This window comes from Chlorocebus sabaeus, chromosome 16, assembly GCF_047675955.1.
Source record: "Chlorocebus sabaeus isolate Y175 chromosome 16, mChlSab1.0.hap1, whole genome shotgun sequence".
Lineage (NCBI taxonomy): Eukaryota > Metazoa > Chordata > Mammalia > Primates > Cercopithecidae > Chlorocebus > Chlorocebus sabaeus.
Genome location: NC_132919.1, coordinates 60426706 through 60446977, shown reverse-complemented (window position 1 = coordinate 60446977; position 20272 = coordinate 60426706).

Here is a 20272-nt window from a genome sequence, read left to right as displayed (position 1 = left end):
CAAAAGCTTAGCTGCATATAGGGGATTGAGCAAACAAGCAAATATATTGAGGATAATGGGGGTCAGGTTTCTCACTGACTAAGAGAGGTAACGATGTGGAAAGAAGGAAAGTTAGCATAAACTTTGAGGTGCTGGATTGAAAATGGAGACAGTACAAATTGTGCATACATAAAAATCGATACAGAAATGAAAATAGACATAATGGTATGTACATGTGTGTGAATGTATGCCTGAATATACATATAATTCTTAGTTCTGTCCACTAGGATAATCTGCGAGCAGCAGTACATCCAGGAGCAATGAGCACACACAGTGCCTAAATCTTGGTTGCTAAATGCAATTCTTGGCCAGTCATGGTGGCTAATGCCTGTAATCCAAGCACTTTGGCAAGAAAGAAAGATCACTTGAGGTCAGGAGTTCAAGACCAGCCTAGCCAACATGGTGAAACCCTGTCTCTACAAAAACTACAAAACCTAGCCAGGCGTGATGGCAGGTGCCTGTAATCCCAGCTACTCGGGAGGCTGAGGCAAGATAATCACTTGAACCCAGGAGGCAGGGGTTGCAGTGAGCCAGTGAGATTGCAACACTGCACTCCAGTCTGGGCAACAGAGTGAGACACTGTCTAAATAAATAAATGCAATTCACCATCAAAAGGCACCAAAGCTCCTTGGAAAATTGGCTGATTCTTGAAGTGGGTCAGGGAAAAGTACAAGATAAGCCTGGAACACCATCTTGAGCAACTTAGGTAATGCTCAGAGAATGATAGGGACATGTCCAAAGGACAGAGAAGCCATTTGAAAGGGGCTCTCTTGACCGGGCGTGGTGGCTTACACCTGTAATCCTAGCAGTTCAGGAGGCCGAGGTGGGTGGATCACTTGCGGTCAGGAGTTTGAGACCAGCCTGGCCAACATGATGAAATCCCATCTCTACTAAAAATACAAAAATTAGGCCGGGCGCAGTGGCTCACGCCTGTAATCCCAGCACTTTGGGAGGCCGAGACGGGCAGATCACGAGGTCAGGAGATCAAGACCATCCTGGCTAACACGGTGAAACCCCGTCTCTACTAAAAATACAAAAAAATTAGCCAGGCATGGTGGCGGGCGCCTGTAGTCCCAGCTACTCAGGAGGCTGAGGCAGGAGAATGGCGTGAACCCAGGAGGCGGAGCTTGCAGTGAGCCGAGATTGTGCCACTGCACTCCAGCCTGGGCAACAGAGCTAGACTCTGTCTCAAAAATAAATAAATAAAATAAATAAAATAAAATACAAAAATTAGCTGGGCGTGGTGGCATGTACCTGTTATCCCAGCTAGGAGGCTGAGGCAGGGGAATTGCTTGAACCCGGGAGGCAGAGGTTGCAGTGAGCCAAGATTGTGACACTGAACTCCACCCTGGGACAGAGTGAGATTCCGTCTAAAAAAAAAAAAAAAACCAGGGAGGTGCTTTCTTTGGTCAAATCTGTGACAATTTGTCCAAATAAGTAATAATTGTGATGGATCATAATCTACTGAATAAAACAGGAATCAGTGAGTCCACAGTGATAGTAATAAACAGATTAACAATTATGTGAAGAGATAAGAAAGTTATTCCTTAGAGTATAATGCCAAGCAATTAATATAGTAGGAATACTGGACTTAGAAAATTGTAATTTGGAAATAATTATGAAAATATTTAATTCTGGCAAAGAAATATCAATGGATGCTAGAACCAGGGGATACAAGTAGGATGAGAAATGTTCATACAGCATTAAACATGTCTCCACATAAAATAACTATTTATTTTAAAGGAGACAAAGAGAAACTTAGATGGGGGAAGAACCTGGCAGACACCATCTTAATTAAGTAATCAAAATTAATGTCACCACTTAATTTTGGGGGATAAACTGGCATGTATATCCTCCACCCAGAGCATGCAATGAGAAGGACACAACGCCACTTCTGTGATATTCCTGCCAAAAGCTTAGTAACCTGGATTGTGTCATGAGAAGGCACTGTATACACACAAATTGAAGGACGTTATTCAAAATGACTGCCCTGTTGTCTTCAAAAGGGCAAAAGCCAAGAAAGGCAAAGAAAGACTTAGGGAACCCAGGTGGTCATGAGAAGTGGGTGCACAGCGTGGGCCCCAAGGGGCATTTGGTGACACTTGAATGGAAGGGTCTAGGATCTCTGGGTAAAGAGAACAAGGAAGTTTTTGTTCTATTCTTACAACTTTTCTATATGTTTGTAATTTGAAATCATTTTAAAAATAATGAAAAAGAAAAAGAAAGAGAAGGAAGGAAGGAGAGAGCACAAGAAAGAAAGAAAAAGAAAGAAAAGAAAAGAAAGGAAGGATGGAAGGAAGGAAGGAAAGACCCTTTTTGTGGTTTCCTTGAGAATCCTTTTATTGAGATGTGATTTTCAAACTGGATCATATGAGGCCTCGAATTTTATTTGCATTACCCCCTAAAAAGGAATACAAGCTTGGCCCCCATCCACTTGCCATCACTGACACTCAGCTCCTATTTGCCAGCTACTGAGCTTTGAAAAATTATGCAAAATAACAGTGACAGGAAAGTGGAGAAACCACTAAATCAGACTTTGTTTGACGGCTTTTGTGGGCTGTTACATGTATTTGTGATTACAACTTTGATGTTTACTCTTCGGCTGGTAAAAATTGCCCTTGTTTGTACGATTAAATACAAAGATAATGAATGGTAATCTGCATAATTAATAAATTATGAGTATAATTATTATTAATTTATTAATAATCATAATTTTGGATTACGATTATTATTAGCTGGCCACCACGCCCAGCTAATTTTTGTATTTTTAGTAGAGCTGGAGTTTCACCATGTTGGCCAGTCTGGTCTCGAACTCTTGGACTGAAGTGATCGGCCTTCCTCAGCTGCCCAAAGTGCTGAGATTACAGATGTGAACCACTGCCTCTGGCTGAACTTGAACACGTCTCAGAACTGCAGGGTATTCCTAAAACTCTTCCAGAAACACACATGACCCTAATGAGGAAGTCTTTGGGGAGAAAAGATGCAATTGCACCTTTCAATTATTTTCATCTTCCAGTTTGTGATACATTGGTCCACATAACTTTAGCACCATGTGGTTGATCAGTTGACTGATCTATCTTCCTTCTGCACTTCAGTTCACATTCCCAAAACTAACCTATGATAATAACTGGGGAGCTAGCTGATAACCAATGTTAAATGACAGTTTTAAAGACACATTTAAACTTACCATTGAAATTTTCTTTGGCAGAGCAAATGGAAAAACTGTTAACAAAAAATATATACAGAATTTTGGCAGTCAAGTGGCTGTCTTGTATGTTCAGGGTTTATACTCACCAGTAAAGATTGGCAACTCTTGGGTTTAATGTTACACTTAACATGCTATTAATATATTTTAACAGGCCGGGCATGGTGGCTCACGCCTGTAATCTCAGCACTTTGGGAGGACGAAGCAGGCAGATCACTTGAGACCAGGAGTTCGAGACCAGCCTGGCCAACATGGTGAAACCCCATCTCTACTAAAAATACAAAAAAGTAGCTGGGTATAATGGTGGGCACCTATAATCCCAGATACTAGGGAAGCTGAGACAGGAGAATCACTTGAACCTGGGAGGCAGAGGTTGCAGTGAACCAAGATCGCACCACTGCACTCCAGCCTGGGCAACAAGAGCGAAACTCCGTCTCAAAAAAATAATAATAATAAATATATATATATATACACACACACACACACACACAATCATGATCAAGAATACCTGAGAATTTAAGAATATATAAAATAACAACATTTTTTTCACAAGTAGCATAGGACCTCGTCTTTTGAAACTGTTAATGACTTTATAGCGTTTCTTACCCTAATTTGTAAATTAAACTATAGAGACCTGGATTCAGAGTCCAAGGTTTTTGTATTCCTGAAACCATATTGCATCACACGTTCAAAAAGTTTCTTATTTACTTCCCAAGCAGAGACTTTGACCATGACATTAAACATTTAGCAACAGTTTAGATTATTTTTTAAAACACCTACTTTCAATGTTGTCTCTTTCTGGGTTGGAATTCTAGTCAGTATCTACCAACCACATTTCAGAGAAAAGATTCAAATGCCTTCTCTTTATGATAAAATATGTCAGGAACTATATATGCATTGATAAGGGGTATAAATGTATCACAGGGCGTTAATGGGCATGATTAAATATGTCTAGAAATGGATAATGGGCCTAAGTCAGCACTGGGACACTTTTGTGTGGACACTGGGATCCTCTGAATATAGGCAGCTTTTACCTTGAAAAAAACTAATATCCATATGTTGCAATTTCTATTTTTATCTAGAGCAGTTATTCTTATCCTTGGCTGCATAGTAGATGTTCCCAATTGTTTGTTAAAAATACCAGTACTCATAATTTCTGGGTATAGTGCTTTTTAAAACAATTGTCCAGGTAAGTAGGATTGAAGTAAGGATAAAGATCCACTGATCTAGCATGTCAATGTTTACCTAAGATGAGTTCCACTAATACGGTTCTACCACATACATTTTCTCTCTTGCCAAAGTGAGACTATTTTCTGTACTTTGAATATTACACAGCTCTGAGTCTCTGGTGAATTTTCTTGTAGGTGCTATTAATGCTTTTATTTATTTATTTATTTATTTATTTGGGTGTTGTTTGTTTTTGACAGTGTCTCACTCTGTCGCCCAGGCTGGAGTGCAGTGGTGTGATTACAGGTCATTGCACCACCATGTCCGGCTAATTTTGTGTATTTTTGGTAGAGACAGGGTTTTGTCATATTGTCCAGGCTGGTCTCGAACTCCTGGCCTCAAGTAATCCACCCGCCTCTGCCTCCCAATGTGCTGGGATTACAAGCGTGAGCCACCACGCCCAGCCTTATTTCTTATTTCTTTGTTTTTTGTAGAGATGGGGTCTCCCTATGTTGCCCAGGCTGGTCATAAACTCCTGACCTCAAGTGATCTACCTGCCTCAGCCTCCCAAAGTGCTGGGATTACAAGCATGAGCCACCGCACTGGGCCCTTTTATAAAATTTTTGAATAAATTATTTCGTTAGGATAGAGTCCTAGATGTGAAATTATTTAAGCAAGGGCTAAAACCTGTTTAAGGATCTTCAAACATATTGCCTAGTTGCCTTCCTGAAAGATTAGCCCAATTTTTGTTCCCACTGACAAGGATGAAGTTTCTAAACATAACATAAGGTTAAAAGCTGACAAAGAGAGAGACTGATTATTTAATGGTTAGTTTTCTTCTGACTTATTGGTAGAGTTTGAATATTTGTGCCCCCAAATCTCATGATGAAGTGTAATCCCCAGGGCTGAAGGTGTGACCTGGTGAGAGGTGAGTGGATTATGGGCAGATTTCTCAGAAATGAAGTAGCACCATTTCCTTGGTGCATGGGAGTGAGTCCTCTTGAGATCTGGTTGTTTAAAAGTGTATGGCACCTCCTCCCAGCTCCTGCTCTTGCTTTCTGCTCCCTCTTCACCTTCTACCATGAATAAAATTTCCTGGACACCTCCCCAGAAGCCCAGCAAATGCTAGCTGTGTAAACAGCCTGCAGAACCATAAGCCAATAAAAACTCTTTTCTCTGTAAATTTTCTAGTCTCATATACTTCTTCACAGCAACCCAAGAACAGACTAAAACACCTATCTAGCAAGAAAAGAAAAAGGAAATTACACTCACACTGAAAAATTAAAATGGACATCATGAAGATGGAATAAAAGTCCAGCTAGAAAATAATATAAGAAACTAGCTGTCCAAAATGAATTTAGGGCCTAGAAACCCAGGAAAATATATCCCAAGTTGTTAAAACGCGTAATTGTGACCCTGGGAACTTCACTATTAACAATCTTTACAATATAGGTTGGTAAAGAGGACAACCTAATAACATGAAAATTTTATTTTAAAATTCATGTACAATTGGCTGGGTGAGGTGGCTCATGCCCATAATCCCAGCCCTTTGGGAGGAAGACAGATCACTTGAGCTCAAGGGTTTGAGACCAGCCTGGGCAACATAGTGAAACCCCATCTCTACCAAAAATACAAAAATTAGCCAGGCATGGTGGCACATGCCTGTAGTCCCAGCTACTCATGAGGCTGAGGCAGGAGGATCACTTGAACCCAGAGGCAAGGTTGCAGTGAGCTGAGATCATACCACTGCACTCCAGCCTGGGCAACAGAGCTAAAACCTGTCTCAATTAAAAAAAAAAAAATACATGTACAACATGTGATACTGTTAAGAATATATACCCACATACACAAACCTGCACATTCTGCACGTGTACCCTGGAACTTAACATAAAGATTTTTTTTTTTCTTTTTGTTTTTTGAGATGGAGTCTCTCTCTGTTGCCAGGCTGGAGTGCAGTGGCGCAATCTCGGCTCATTGTAACCTCCGCCTCCCGGGTTCAACAGATTCTCCTGCCTCAGCCTCCCAAGTAGCTGAAACTACAGGTGTGCGCCACCATGTCCAGCTAATTTTTGTATTTTTAGTAGAGATGTGGTTTCACTATGTTGACCAGGATGATCTCAATCTGCTAACCTTGTGATCCGCCCACCTTGGCCTCCCAAAGTGATGGAATTACAGGCGTGAGCCACCGCGCCCAGCCTAAAATTTTTTTAAAAATCATATATCTAGAAAATATGCTGGAAGTTACTGTACCAAAATATTGAGTATTTGAGTTAGAAGGAGATTTTTTTCTTGTTTTCTCTATTTCCAAATTTTATGTAATGTGTTTGTATTATTTCATCATGGGAGAAAAAAAACTGATTTTTAAAAACGATGAACAGGAAAGATGCCTGAAGACACAGGAGGAAAAGCAATAGATTCTGACAGCCAAGCCTCAGTAAGTTTGGCATAAATTCACAGCCCAATGGTATGAATTGTTAAACGAATGGTTTATGGGTATGTAGGTGAATGGGAAATAATGACTGAAAAATAACATCAACTCTCTTCAAACATTTGAAGGTTTCAACAAATTAAATCCAATTATGTTTTTTGACATTGTTATTAGGTTAGTAGAAAAGGGGAAATACTTTAGCTATAATGTATATCCCTCTTTTAGCAAAGCATTTGATGAGTTATCTACTGGTGTCCTTGAGAGTAAGATACGGAACTGTGGATTGGGATATGGTACTTCTAAATGATTTGACGGCTGCTTGTACAAACTGTATATGAAAAGTTCTGCTCAATAGCTATGACATGAAACACCCAAATTCCACAGAGGTTTATTAGCTGCCATAGGTCTAGATTATATGAAAGTAAAATGAGGATTTGGAGAATGATTCATTATTTTTTAAAAGAGTAGAGGTACGAATGTCTCCCACAAATATCATCTATCGCTTTTTGTTTTAAGCTTAAATCTTTTTTTTTTTTGTAGATGGAATCTCGCTCTGTCGCCCAGGCTGGAGTGCAGTGACGTGATCTCGGCTCACTGCAACCTCTGCCTCCCAGATTAAAGGGATTCTCCAACCTCAGCCTCCCAAGTAGCTGGGATTACAGGCATTCCCTACCAGGCCCCGCTAATTTTTGTATTTTTAGTAGAGACAGGGTTTCACCATGTTGGTCAGGCTGGTCTCAAACTCCTGACGTTGTGATCCACCCATTCGGCCTCCCAAAGTTCTGGGATTACAGGTGTGAGCCACTGCACCCGGTCTTGAGCTTAAATCTTTAAATTTATTTATTTATATTTATTTTTGAAACAGGGTCACTCTGTCACCCAGGCTGGAGTATAGTGGGATGATCTCCACTCACTTTATCCTCAACCTCCCAAACTCAAGTGATCCTCCCACCTCAACCTCCCAAGTAGCTGGGACTACAGGTGCAAGCCACCATGCCCGGCTAATTTTGGGTTTGGTTTTTTTGTTTTTTGTTTTTTTTTTGATAGAAACTGAGTTTTGCCATGTTGCCCAGGCTCGTCTTTAACTCCTGGCCTCAAGCAATCTGCCGGCCTCAGCCTCCCAAAATGCTGGGATTACAGGCTTGAGCCACCCCACCTGGCCTAAATCTTTAGTTTAAAGTGAGTATGAACACCTACCGATGTTGATTCTGGCCTCTTTGAGAGTATCGTGGATCTTAAGAAGCAGTCTTATGATATTGTGAAAGGAAAATATCTTCGGCCCCCAAAGTCACTAAGGAAACCTCACACTGGAAACTGCTTAGGGCAAATCTGCCCCCCATTCTGTTCAAAGTCACCCCTCTGCTCACTGAGATAGATGCATATCTGATTGCCTCCTTTGGAAAAAACTAATCAGAAACTCAAAAGACTATAACTTCTCTGCTTTGAGTCTTCCTGCCTTTGCTTCAAGTTGTCCCGCCTTTCCAGACCGAACCAATGTACTTCTTAGATAAAGTGATTAATGTATCTTGTCTCTCTACAATATATAAAGCCAAGCTGTGCCCCGACCACCTTGGGTACATGTCATCAGGACCTCCCGAGGCTGTGTTACGGGCGTCCTCAACCTTGGCAAAATCAACTTTCTAAATTAACTGAGACCTGCCTCAGATGTTCTGGGTTCACAGTGTCTAGATATGTGAACAAGCACAAATACATCAAGGAGTTTGACAGATGACTGCCCTTGTCTCCTAGATCAAAAGAAATTCAGCTTATTATTTAACCTGTCAAGAATATCTGTGCTTTCCCCTTTGTTTCTATGTGTTCCCTCATTAATTTTCTTCAACATGGCATGTCCCCTTCATCTACTTGCTCTGTTTGAAAATCTTCACTTTTATCTGTCTGCCAATATCCCACAGCTAAGGAACCTCACACTACATACACACGAATATACTCCTCTACCCCACAGTTCATTATTTTAAAAGCTGACAGGCAAGAAAAAATTTCAGACCAGGCACACTGGCTCATGCCTGTAATCCCAGCTCCTTGGGAGGCCGAGACGGGGGGATCACCTGAGGTCAGGAGTTTGAGACCAGCCTGCCCAAGATGGCGAAATCCCGTCTCTACTAAAAATACAAAAATTAGCCAGGTGTGGTGGCACATGCCAGTAATCCCAGCTACTCGGGAGACTGAGGCAAGAGAATTGCTTGAACCTGGGAGGCAGAGGTTGCAGTAAGCAGAGATCGTGCCACTGCACTCCAGCCTGGGCAATAGAGTAAGACTCTGTCTTGGCAAAGACAAAGGAAAAGAAAAAATTTCAAGAATAAGACAATAGGCTGGGTGCGGCAGCTCACGCCTATAATCCCAGCACTTTGGGAGGCTGAGGCGGGTGGATCATCTGAGGACAGGAGTTCAAGACCAGCCTGGCCAACATTATAAAACCCCATCTCTACTAAAAATTCAAAAAAATAACTGGGTATAGTGGTGCATGCCTGTAATGCCAGCTACTTGGGAGGCCGAGGCATAAGAAACTCTTGAACCCGGGAGGTGGAGGCTGCAGTAAACTGAGATCACACCATTGCACACCATCCTGGGCAACAGATTGAGACTCTGTGTAAAAAAAAAAAAAAAAAAAAAAAAGACTATAGAATTCTTTCCTTAGCCCTATTCTGTTAAATATCTTCAACAAAATGGATAAAGAATAAGAACAACGGCCAGGCGCGGTGGCTCACGCTTGTAATCCCAGCACTTTCAGAGTCCGAGGCATGTGGATCACGAGGTCAGGAGTTCAAGATTAGCCTGGCCAAGATGTTGAAACCCTGTCTCTACTAAAACTACAAAAATTAGCTGGGTGTGGTGGTGGGCACCTGTAATCCCAGCTACTTGGGAGGCTGAGGCAGAGAACTGCTTAAATCTGGGAGGCAGAGTTTGCAGTGAGGAGCTGAGATGGCGTCATTGCACTCCAGCCTGGGTGATAGAGCAAGACACCATCTCAAAAAAAAAAAAAAAGAGTAAGAATAAAACTACAAATTTTCAGATGTTACATAACTGAAAGAACACAGATAGAGTTTATCTCAAAAACCTTACTAATTCAGTCAGAAACCACAGGATACATTTCACAAGATCACTGCAAATCCTAGCATGCAGGTGAAGTGGAGGAGGAAGAAGCATCAGCTTGAAGAAGTTCCAGATGTTTCCAACAACCACAAGTTTAGCCTGACCCGCTAGTGACACAGCTGAAGTGTAATTGAATTAGACTGTGTTCAGACATAGAAAACTCCAGTCTTAAACACAATTACTGCTTTGTCCTGTGTTGGTCAGACCAAAGTTTGGCAGTTCTTCAGGAGCATACTGAAAAACCAGGCCCCTCTGAAAGGCAATGAAAACTCTGAAAGTCATGTAACAGGATAATAAGTCAAAGTATCATGAAAGCCTACCCGGAGAAGACTAAAAGGCTCCAAATATTTCAAAAACCATTATGTGGAAGGAGTTTTAAACTTGTTTTCAGTGGATTTTGAGCACAGACTTTGGGTTAATGGGTACCAGTTGTAGAGAAGAAAGAAAGATTCAATGTGTGAAAAAAAATGAGTTCTTTTGTTTTTGTTTTTGTTTTTGTTTTTTTGAGACAGGGTCTCATTTTGTCCTCCAGGCTGGAGTACAGTGGCACAATCTCAGTTCACTTCTGGGGTTCAAATGATCCTCCTGCCTCAGCCCCCACCCCAAGTAGTTGGAACTACAGGTGCTTGCCACCATGCCGGGCTAATTTTTGTATTTTTTTGTAAATACAGATTTCACCATGTTGCCCAAGCTGGTCTTGAACTTCTGAACTCAAGTAATCCGCCTGTCTCGGCCTTCTAAAGTGCTGGGATTATAGGTGTGAGCCACGGCGCCTGCCCTAATGTTTAATAATTAAAGACTTTCAGCAATGAAATGGGTTTCTTCAAAAAGTGATGTGCGTCCTGTCAATCATAACATCAAGTTCTAGGCCCTGGAAGTTCAACTGAGTGATCATCCTAAGATAACAGATTGGGTCACTCTTCTGCTTAGACTCTCTATGGCTCTGCATTAAAATTAGAACAAAATGCAAACTCCCCATCCTGGTCTACCAGGCCCTGCATGGTCTGGCTCTGCTGACCTACATCAGAAGCTCTCTCTCTTTTCCCACTTTTCATCCATGTATTCATTTACTCCAGGACTGTTCTTCAAGGTCAACCATGTGCTGGCACAGTTGTGAACACAGCAGGCAAAATCTCTGCCCTGAAGTTACTGACATCGCAGTGGAAGAAAGACAAAAATAAATAAATAATAAACAAATAGATGAAGGGTTAAGGTAAGTGCTATGCAGAAAAATGAGCAGGGCAGGCCAGGCACGGTGGCTCACACCTGTCATCCTAGCACTTTAGGAGGCTGAGGCTGAGGCTGACGGATCACATGAGCTCAGGAGTTCAAGACCAGCCTGGGCAACATGGCAAAACCCCATCTCTACGAAAAATACAAAAATTGGCTGGGTGTGATGGCAGGACGTGGTTCTTCTGTCCAGCCCACCGCCCCTGGACCACTTCGTGTAGAAGTCCTCAATAAACCCTATGTCTTGCTCACTGGCTCCGGGTGTCTTTTTCAGCCTCTCAGACATGGTGTCATCCTTATTAGGGCCAGTAAAAGTCCAACACAACACATGACCCTCAAGGGCTGACTCTGTCTTTGCTGGCTGCATCCCCAGCACCTAGACCAGTACCTGACACAGTCAGTGCTCCAGAAATAGCTGTTAACTGACTGATAAGGGAAGCAAGGAGTGAAGTAACATGGTTGCTCAGAGCATTTCCCTGGCTACACTTGCCAACTGGAACTTTACTTCCACTAAAAACATTCTCTTTGGAAAATACAAATACAGCCTGGGCAACATGGCAAAACACTATCTCCACAAAAAAACTACAAAAGAAAAAAATTAGCTGGGCATGGTGGCATGCACCTGTGGTCCCAGCTACTGAGGAGGCTGAGGTAAGAGAATTGCATGATCCCAGGTGTTCAAGGCTGCAGTGAGCCATGATAGCATCACCATACTCCAGCCTGGGTGACAGAGCAAGACCCTACCTTAAAAACAACAACAACAAAGGCTGGGCGCCCTGGCTCACACCTGTAATCCCAGCACTTTGGGAGGCCGAGGCGGGTGGATCACGAGGTCAAGAGTTCAAGACCAGCCTGGCCAAGATGATAAAACCCCGTCTCTACTAAAAATACAAAAATTAGCCAGGCGTGGTGGTGGGTGCCTGTAATCCCAGCTACTCAGGAGGTTGAGCGAGGCTGAGGCAGGAGAATCGGCTTGAAACCGGGAGGCAGAGGTTGCGGTGAGCAGAGATCATGCCACTGTACTCCAGCCTGGGCAAAAGAGTGAGACTCTGTCTCAAAAAAAAAAGAAAAGAAAAGAAAAGAAAATACAAATATGTCCTGGAAAAGTTAAGCCTCATTCATATTGTAATATGAATGAATTAATCAGATGACATAAATAAATAAATATATATACACACATACACACACACACACACACACATACATAGCAGAATAGAGTAGCATTCAAAAGGTAAGAATTTTGGTTGAAACGGAAGGGTTTTTTTTTTTATGGAGTCTTTCTCTGTCACCAGGCTGGAGTGCAGTGGTGCAATCTCTGCTCACTGCAACCTCCAACTCCCTGGTTCAAATGATTCTCCTGCCTCAGCCTCCCGAGTAGCTGGGATTACAGGCACACACCACCACGCCCAGCTAACTTTTGTATTTTTAGTAGACAGAGTTTCACCATGTTGGCCAGGATGGCCAACTCGATCTCCTGACTTCGTGATCCGCCTGCCTTGGCCTCCCAAAGTGTTGGGATTACAGGCATGAGCCACCACCCGGTCAGGATATCCCTTTTTTTTTTTTTTTTTTTTTTTGGGACAGAGTCTTGCTGTTGTCACCCAGGCTGGAATGCAGTGGCACGATCTTGGCTCACTGCAACCTCCACCTCCCAGGTTCAAGCAATTCTCCTGCCTCAGCCAGCTCCCAGCGAGTAGCTGGAATTATAGGCGCCTGCCACCATGCTCAGCTAATTTTTGTGTTTTTAGTAGAGACAGGGTTTCACTATGTTGCCCAGGCTGGGCTCAAACTCCTGACCTCAACTGATCCGCCCAACTCGGCCTCCCAAAGGCATGAGCCACCGCACCCGGCCCAGGAGAGTCAAAGCATGGAAGGAAAGCCAGTGTGACTGGCCCAAAGAGAGAGAGGGCGGAAATGGAAAAGATTCAGAAAAGAAGGTGGCTGATGGGACTCAGGACACACACCCCAAAATATGACTGCAGGAGACCAGAATATGCTACCCCAAAATATGTCTCTTTTATCTGTGGGTTATTTCGAGCTGGTTATTTTGAGAAACTGCAGACACAGAAGTATTTCAGAAAAGTGGCCCTTTTGTAAGGAAATTTACATCTATAAAGAAAATCACTAGAAACTCCTAAAGGATAGAGAAGGCCTGGACTTAACTCTGCATAACAAACCTGACCCTTGGCCAGGCGCAGTGGTGGCTCACGCCTGTCATCCCAGCACTTTGGGAGGCCAAGGCGGGTGGATCACCTGAGGTCAGGGGTTCAGGACCAGCCTGGTCAGCATGGGGAAACCTTGTCCCTACTAAAAATACAAAAATTAGCCGGGCGTGGTGGTGCATCCTTGTAATCCCAGCTACTCAGGTGGCTGAGGCAGGAGAATCGCTTCAACTCAGGAGGCGGAGCTTGCAGTGAGCCGAGAACCCGCCATTGCACTCCAGCCTGGGCGACAGAATGAGACTCCATCTCAAACAAACAAAACAATAAACCTGACCCTGGTTTTACAGCACTTTTTCTGGCCATCTTGAAAGACCGCAGGGTCTTTCTCCACACCTTTCTTTCTTTGGTTAATAAAACGGGCAGCATTTAAACCTGAAGATTAAACTCTTCCTCCCAGCATTTAAACCTAAGATTAAACTCTTACTCTGGAGGTTTATTCATTTCTCCATGGTTTTCTTCCATGTGTACATGAGGTACATGCGCTAATAAACTTTTGTTTGTTTTCCTCTTGTAAATTCGCCCAGGGAGTCCCAGTTAAGAACTATGGAGGGTAGAAAGAAAATTGTTTTTCTTCCCCTACATAACCAAAGTTAATCTTGTCATCTTATCACATCTCTTGAGGCCCCCGCAGCAGCTGCGTGCAAAGCCTCAGTTAAAAGATCAAGATTGCCCCTGAATAGTGTTTCTTAACCTTTCTCAAAGTCATTTTTTAAAATAAACCAGTGCAGTGTATTATTTAGTGCTTGTCTTCAGTTAGTAGCAAGATAGAGCTTCATGTGGCTGTAAATGAGGGAAGAGGTTACTATACCTCCTGACCCTGCTTTTCTTCCACACGTAGATGTTAGTCCCTGAGATGTATTTATCAAAATCAGCATGATAAATGTAAAAATCTTGGCTAGGCGTGGTGACTCACGCCTGTAATCCTAGCCCTTTGGGAGACCGAGGCAGGTGGATCACTTGAGGCCAGGAGTTCGAGACCAGCCTGGCCAACATGACAAAACCCAGTTTCTGCTAAACAGTACAAAAAATTACCCGCGCATGGTGGCACATGCCTGTAATCCCAGCTACTCAGGAGACTCAGGCATGAGAATCATTTGAACCCAGGAGGTTGAAGTGTCAGTGAGCCAAGATTGTGCCACTGCACTCCAGCCTGGGTGACAGAGTGAGATTGTCTCAAAAAAAAAAAATCTTATGCCCTCATTTCATGTTATTTGAACAAAAGACCATGGCTAATACTAGATCACAGCAATGGACATAAGCGAAAAATGTTTTGTCTTGAATTATACATATTTAAAATTTGGGCCATATAATAGTGTGAATTGTCTATTTCTATTTACATCACCTAAATCAGCCACTAGACTGTGATCTGCATCAACCAACCGGAACTCAGCAAGTGTTGACCAATCAGAACTACATTAATTTGGATCCTTCATTTGCATAAGCAGACCAGAGTGGGAACCTGGTGGAGATCTTTCTCTATAAAAGATAACTCCTGTCTTTATTCTCTCAGCATGTACGTTTGTTTTGTACCAAAGACTGCATCTCCCTGGTTTACAAACTGTTTACTGGGATGAATTCTCTTGATTTTCTTTAAAAAAAATATTTTTTAGTGAATTTGTCGATAATAGTCATGACAATCTAGAACTATAGCAGGACACTAGTTTTTAAAAGTTATTTGAACTTTTTAACATGTGTTAGGCAATAGTGATGAAACATCTCTATCTATAGAGATGTATTAAATTTCTGGCCGGGCGTTGTGGCTCATACCTGTAATCCCAGCACTTTGGGAGGCCAAGACGGGTGGATCACCTGAGGTCAGGAGTTCAAGACCAGTCTGGCCAGCACAGTGAAACCCCATCTTTACTAAAACTACAAAAATTAACTAGGCATGGTGGCAGGCACCTGTAACCTCAGATATGTGGGAGGCTGAGGCAGGAGAATCTCTTGCAGAGGTTGCAATGAGCTGAGATCGTGCCATTGCACTCCAGCCTGGACAACAAGAGTGAAATTCTATTTTAAAAAAAACAACAACAACAACAAAAAAAAACACAATGTGGTACAATTTTATTTATTTAGTCTATATAACCAAAATGAGGCTTCAAGTCAGCTTAGTTCATTGTCATCCAAGCATACATATTAGGGTTTGGTAATACAAGCACATATTAAAAAGTATTTATAAGTCAGGTGCGATGGCTCACGCCTGTAATCCCAGCACTTTGGGAGGCTGAGACAGGTGAATAACCTGAGGTCACAGATTTGAGACAAGCCTGGCCAACATGATGAAACTCCATCTTTACTAAAAATACAAAAAAATTAGCCAGGCATGGTGGCAGGAGCCTGTAATCCCAGCTACATGGGAGGCTGATGCAGAAGAATCACTTGAACCCAAGAGGCGGAGGTTGCAGTGAGTAGAGGTCATGCCATTGCACTCCATCCTCGGAAATAAGAGCAAGACTCAGACTCAAAAAAAGAAAAGAGTATTTCTATAGTACAACATGTAAATAGTGAGAGATAAGTTACCTTCTCATTGGTGATCACCTTGGTTCTTGTCCTCAAAGTCAATCACTGTTACCACTTTATTGAGTATCCTTTGTAAACCAACAAGTATCTGAGACAAAGCTCAACAAATTTACGAAGTTTATTTTGGCCAAGGTTAAGGATGCAACTGACACAGCCTCAGGAGGTCCTGATGACATGTACCCAAGGTGGTCAGCAGGGGGTGGCATTGGGGGTGCAGCTTGCTTTTATACATTTTAGGGAGACATAATACCTCAATCAATATGTGTGAAATTTACATTGGTTCGATCCGGAAGGTGGGACAAGTTGAAGCAGTGGCGGAGGAGGGGGTGCTTCCAGGTCATAGGTAGATTTAAACATATTGTGATTAAGATAAGGGATTGTGAGGCCAGGCACTATGGCTCATGCCTATAATCCCAACACCTTGGGAGGCCAAGGCAGGTGGATCACCTGAGATCAGGAGTTCAAGACCAACCTGGCCAACATGGCAAAACCCTGTCTCTACTAAAAGATACAAAAATTAGCGAGGCATGGTGGTGGGCGCCTGTAATCCCAGTCACTTGGGAGGCTGAGGCAGCAGAATGGCTTGAACCTGGGAGGCAGAGGTTGCAGTAAGCCAAGATTGCGCCACTACACTCCAGCCTGGGTGACAGAGCAACATTCCATCTTAAAAAAAAAAAAAAAAGATAAAGGGTTGTGGAGACCAAAGTTTTATCATGCAGATGAAGCCTCCAAGTAGCAGTAACAGGCTTCAGTGAGAATACATTGTAAATGTTTCATATCAGACTTAAAGTCTGCATTGATGTTAATGCTGGAGGGGTATAATGAAGCATATCTGACCCCCACTTCCCCATCATGGCCTGAACTAGTTTTTCAGGCTAAATTTTAGGTGCCCTGGCCAAGGAGGAAGTCCATTCCTATGGTTGTAGGGAGGCCTTCAAATTTTATTTTTGATTAAACCTTCTAGAGATATCCTATGCATATATGAACATTTTTATACACATTTCAGCATATTACACACATTGCTCTTTTTTTTTCTTTTTGAGATAGTCTTGCTCTGTTGCTGAGGCTGGAGTGCAGTGACATGATCTTGACACATTGAAACTTCCACCTCCTGGGTTCAAGTGATTCTCCTATATCAACCTCCAGGGTAGTTGAGACTACAGGTGCATGCCACCATGACTGGCTAGTTTTTGTATTTCTGGTAGAGATGGGGTTTCACCATGTTGGCGCCAGGCTGGTCTCAAACTCCTGACCTCAGTTTATCCCCCTCCCTTGACCTCCCAAAGTGCTGGAACTATAGATGTGAGCCACCACACCCTACTGATATGTTGTTCTTGATCATGTTTATTTCACTTAACAATGTGTTTTGGTGCCAGGTGCGGTGGCTCATGCCTGTAATCCCAGCACTTTGGGAGGCTGAGGCGGGCAGATTACCTCAAGTCAGGAGTTTGAGACCAGCCTGGCCAACATGGAGAAACTCCGTCTCTACCAGAAATACAAAAATTACCCGGGTGTGGTGGTGTGCATCTGCAGTCCCAGCTACTCGGGAGGCTGAGCCAGGAGAATCACTTGAAGCAGGGTGGCGGAGGATGCAGTAAGATCGCACCAGTGCACTCCAGCCTGGGTGACAGAGTGAGACTCTATCTAATGTGTGTGTGTGTGTGTGTGTGTGTGTGTGTATATATATGTATATAAAATATATATATATGTATGTATGTGTGTGGGGTGTGTGTGTGTGTGTGTGTGTCTTGGTGATCATCCCATATCTGTAAATATAGATTTGACTTATTTTTCCAACATGGATGCTTAGCTACTCATGGATGTTTAGCTTGTTTCCAGTCTTCTGCTATTACCAACAGTGCTGCTAGGAATATTTTTATATACATTTCTTTGTGCACATGTACAAATATATCCAAAAGATGAATTCATACCAGCGAAATTAGTATTCCAAGGGTATGTGTATTTTTCTTCTTAATATATATTCTCAAATCATCTCCTATTGGAATTTGGCAGAGATTCTGGAATTGCTTTTCATCGAGGTTGTAACACCCACCACCAACACAGGCAACACTGACTGGTAATCTCATGATGTCTCTGAGGATGTTTCCTTCAATGAACACCAGATGGCAGAACAGACCCTAATATGTTTGCCTTGGCTAACAATGAACTGGACTTGAAATCTCGTTTTAGTTATGTAGACTGAACAAATAAAATTGGAGAACCAGTTGTATATTAATAAATCTCTATAGATAGAGATATGTCAATTCCTCAGTAATATCATCAGTAATAGCAGATGGTAGCTTATGCCTTTTTTCCTGTCTACCTGAAAAAAAAACTAAAAAGATCATCTTTCGCTCTGTAATTCTTCCCCATTACCCAAACATTACCTTTTCTCCAGCTGAATAATATAGAGAACATGAGTTAGCAATAATAACTCATGGAGTTTCATTCATGTGTGAAAGTGACTTATTTATTTCATGTTGTTACAACAAGGAAATGTATGAACATATGTGTGTCACATAAGAATATTTATTTAAGCAAATAGAAATGAATAATTAAAGTTGATGCCTTTACTATAAGGCTTTCATTTGGCAGAAACCAGCAAACCAATTTCAAAGCAGGAAAACAATTTTTTCTTTTTTCCTGGAGAGTATGTCATCTGAGCAGAACAAATTCAATTAGAGTTGTACCTGCTTTGCAACTTATGAGAATGCTTTTATGAGTCTGGGTACCTGCTCGCAACCCTCAGCCCACAGCCCACAGCCCACATATACCCAATAGAGAAAGTACTCATGAACTTGTATATGCTCTTCTGTAAAACCCTTTTCAGTCTTCAGGATGAAGTACTTTTAAAATTAATCCCTCATTGCCCCAAAAGATAAACAGGTGGGAAGTTAATGAAATTGGCGTCCTAAGCTACCTGCTCAGGATCAAAATTTGCTACCTACTACAGAGTTTATTATTGCCCTTCTTGAGCAAATGACAGACGTCTTATTTTAAAGGTTCTAAGATAAGATGTATGTAATTTTAGGGGCAGTATCATCTAGTTGCTGTAGTTCCTTAGAACACCAAAAGTCCTTAAGCTAAATAGGAAGAGACTGCCCCAAAGAAGGCAACATTGAGATTCATGAAGATTTATTGGCCGGGCACGGCGGTTCACGCCCGTAATCCCAGCATTTTTGGAGGCCGAGGCGGGTGGATCACTTGAGACCAGGAGTTTGAGACCAGCCTGGCCAACATGACTTAATCCTATCTCTACTAAAAACACACACAAAATTAGCCGGACGCAGTGGCAGGCACCTGTAATCCCAGCTACTCCGGAGGCTGACACAGGAGGATCACTTGAACATGGGAGGCGTTGGTTGCAGTGAACCATGATCAAGCCACTTCACTCCACCCTGAGTGACAAAGCGAGACTCCATCTAAAAAAAGAAAAAAGAAAGATTTATTAAGTACTAGATCTTTCCCGACTTCCATATCACATTACAACTTTATCAGGCAAAAGTTACCATGCCCCTGTTTCAGATTAGGAAACTGTGGCTCAGAAAAGTTAAATAACTTGCCCAAATTAACGCAACTGCCAAGGGGCCAAGTAGAAATTTGGACGCAACTGTATCTACCTCCTAGACTGATGGTTCTCGATGTATGGCCCCCAGACCAGCAGCATCGCCATCACCAGCATAACCTGGAAAATTTTTTCGAAACATCATTTTTCAGGACCCAACCTGCTCCTACTGAAGTAGACACTCTGGAGTGTCCCAGCAATCTATCTATCTATATATATGGGGAGGGAGGGGCGGGGGGAGAGAGAGAGAGAGAGTTGTTTTTTGTTTTTGTTTTTGTTTTTTTGTTCTTTTTTTTTTTTTTGAGACAGAGTCTTGCTCTGTCACCAGACTGGAGTGCAGTGGCTCAATCTCAGCTCACTGCAACCTCTGCCTCCTGGGTTCAAGAGATTCTCCTGCCTCAGCCTCCCGCTGGGATTACAGGCACATGCCACCACATCCAGTTAATTTTTGTATTTTTAGTAGAGATGGGGTTTCACCATGTTGGCCAGGATGGTCTCGATCTCTTGACCTCGTGATCTGTCCACCTTGGCCTCCCGAAGTGCTGGAATTACAGGTGTGAGCCACCACACCCGGCTCAGCAATCTGTATTTTAACAAGTCCTCTAGGAGATTCTGATGCAAGTTCAAGTTTAAGAACTATTGTCCTAGACACATTCTGCCACAATATCCTGATACGTGGGGGGGTGCATGAGAGAGGAAACTAGTGTTCCTCGAGTTTCACCATCACGAGCCAAACACTGTCATGAGTGTGTTGCATCCTATTTCCTTTAATCCTCACAATAGCT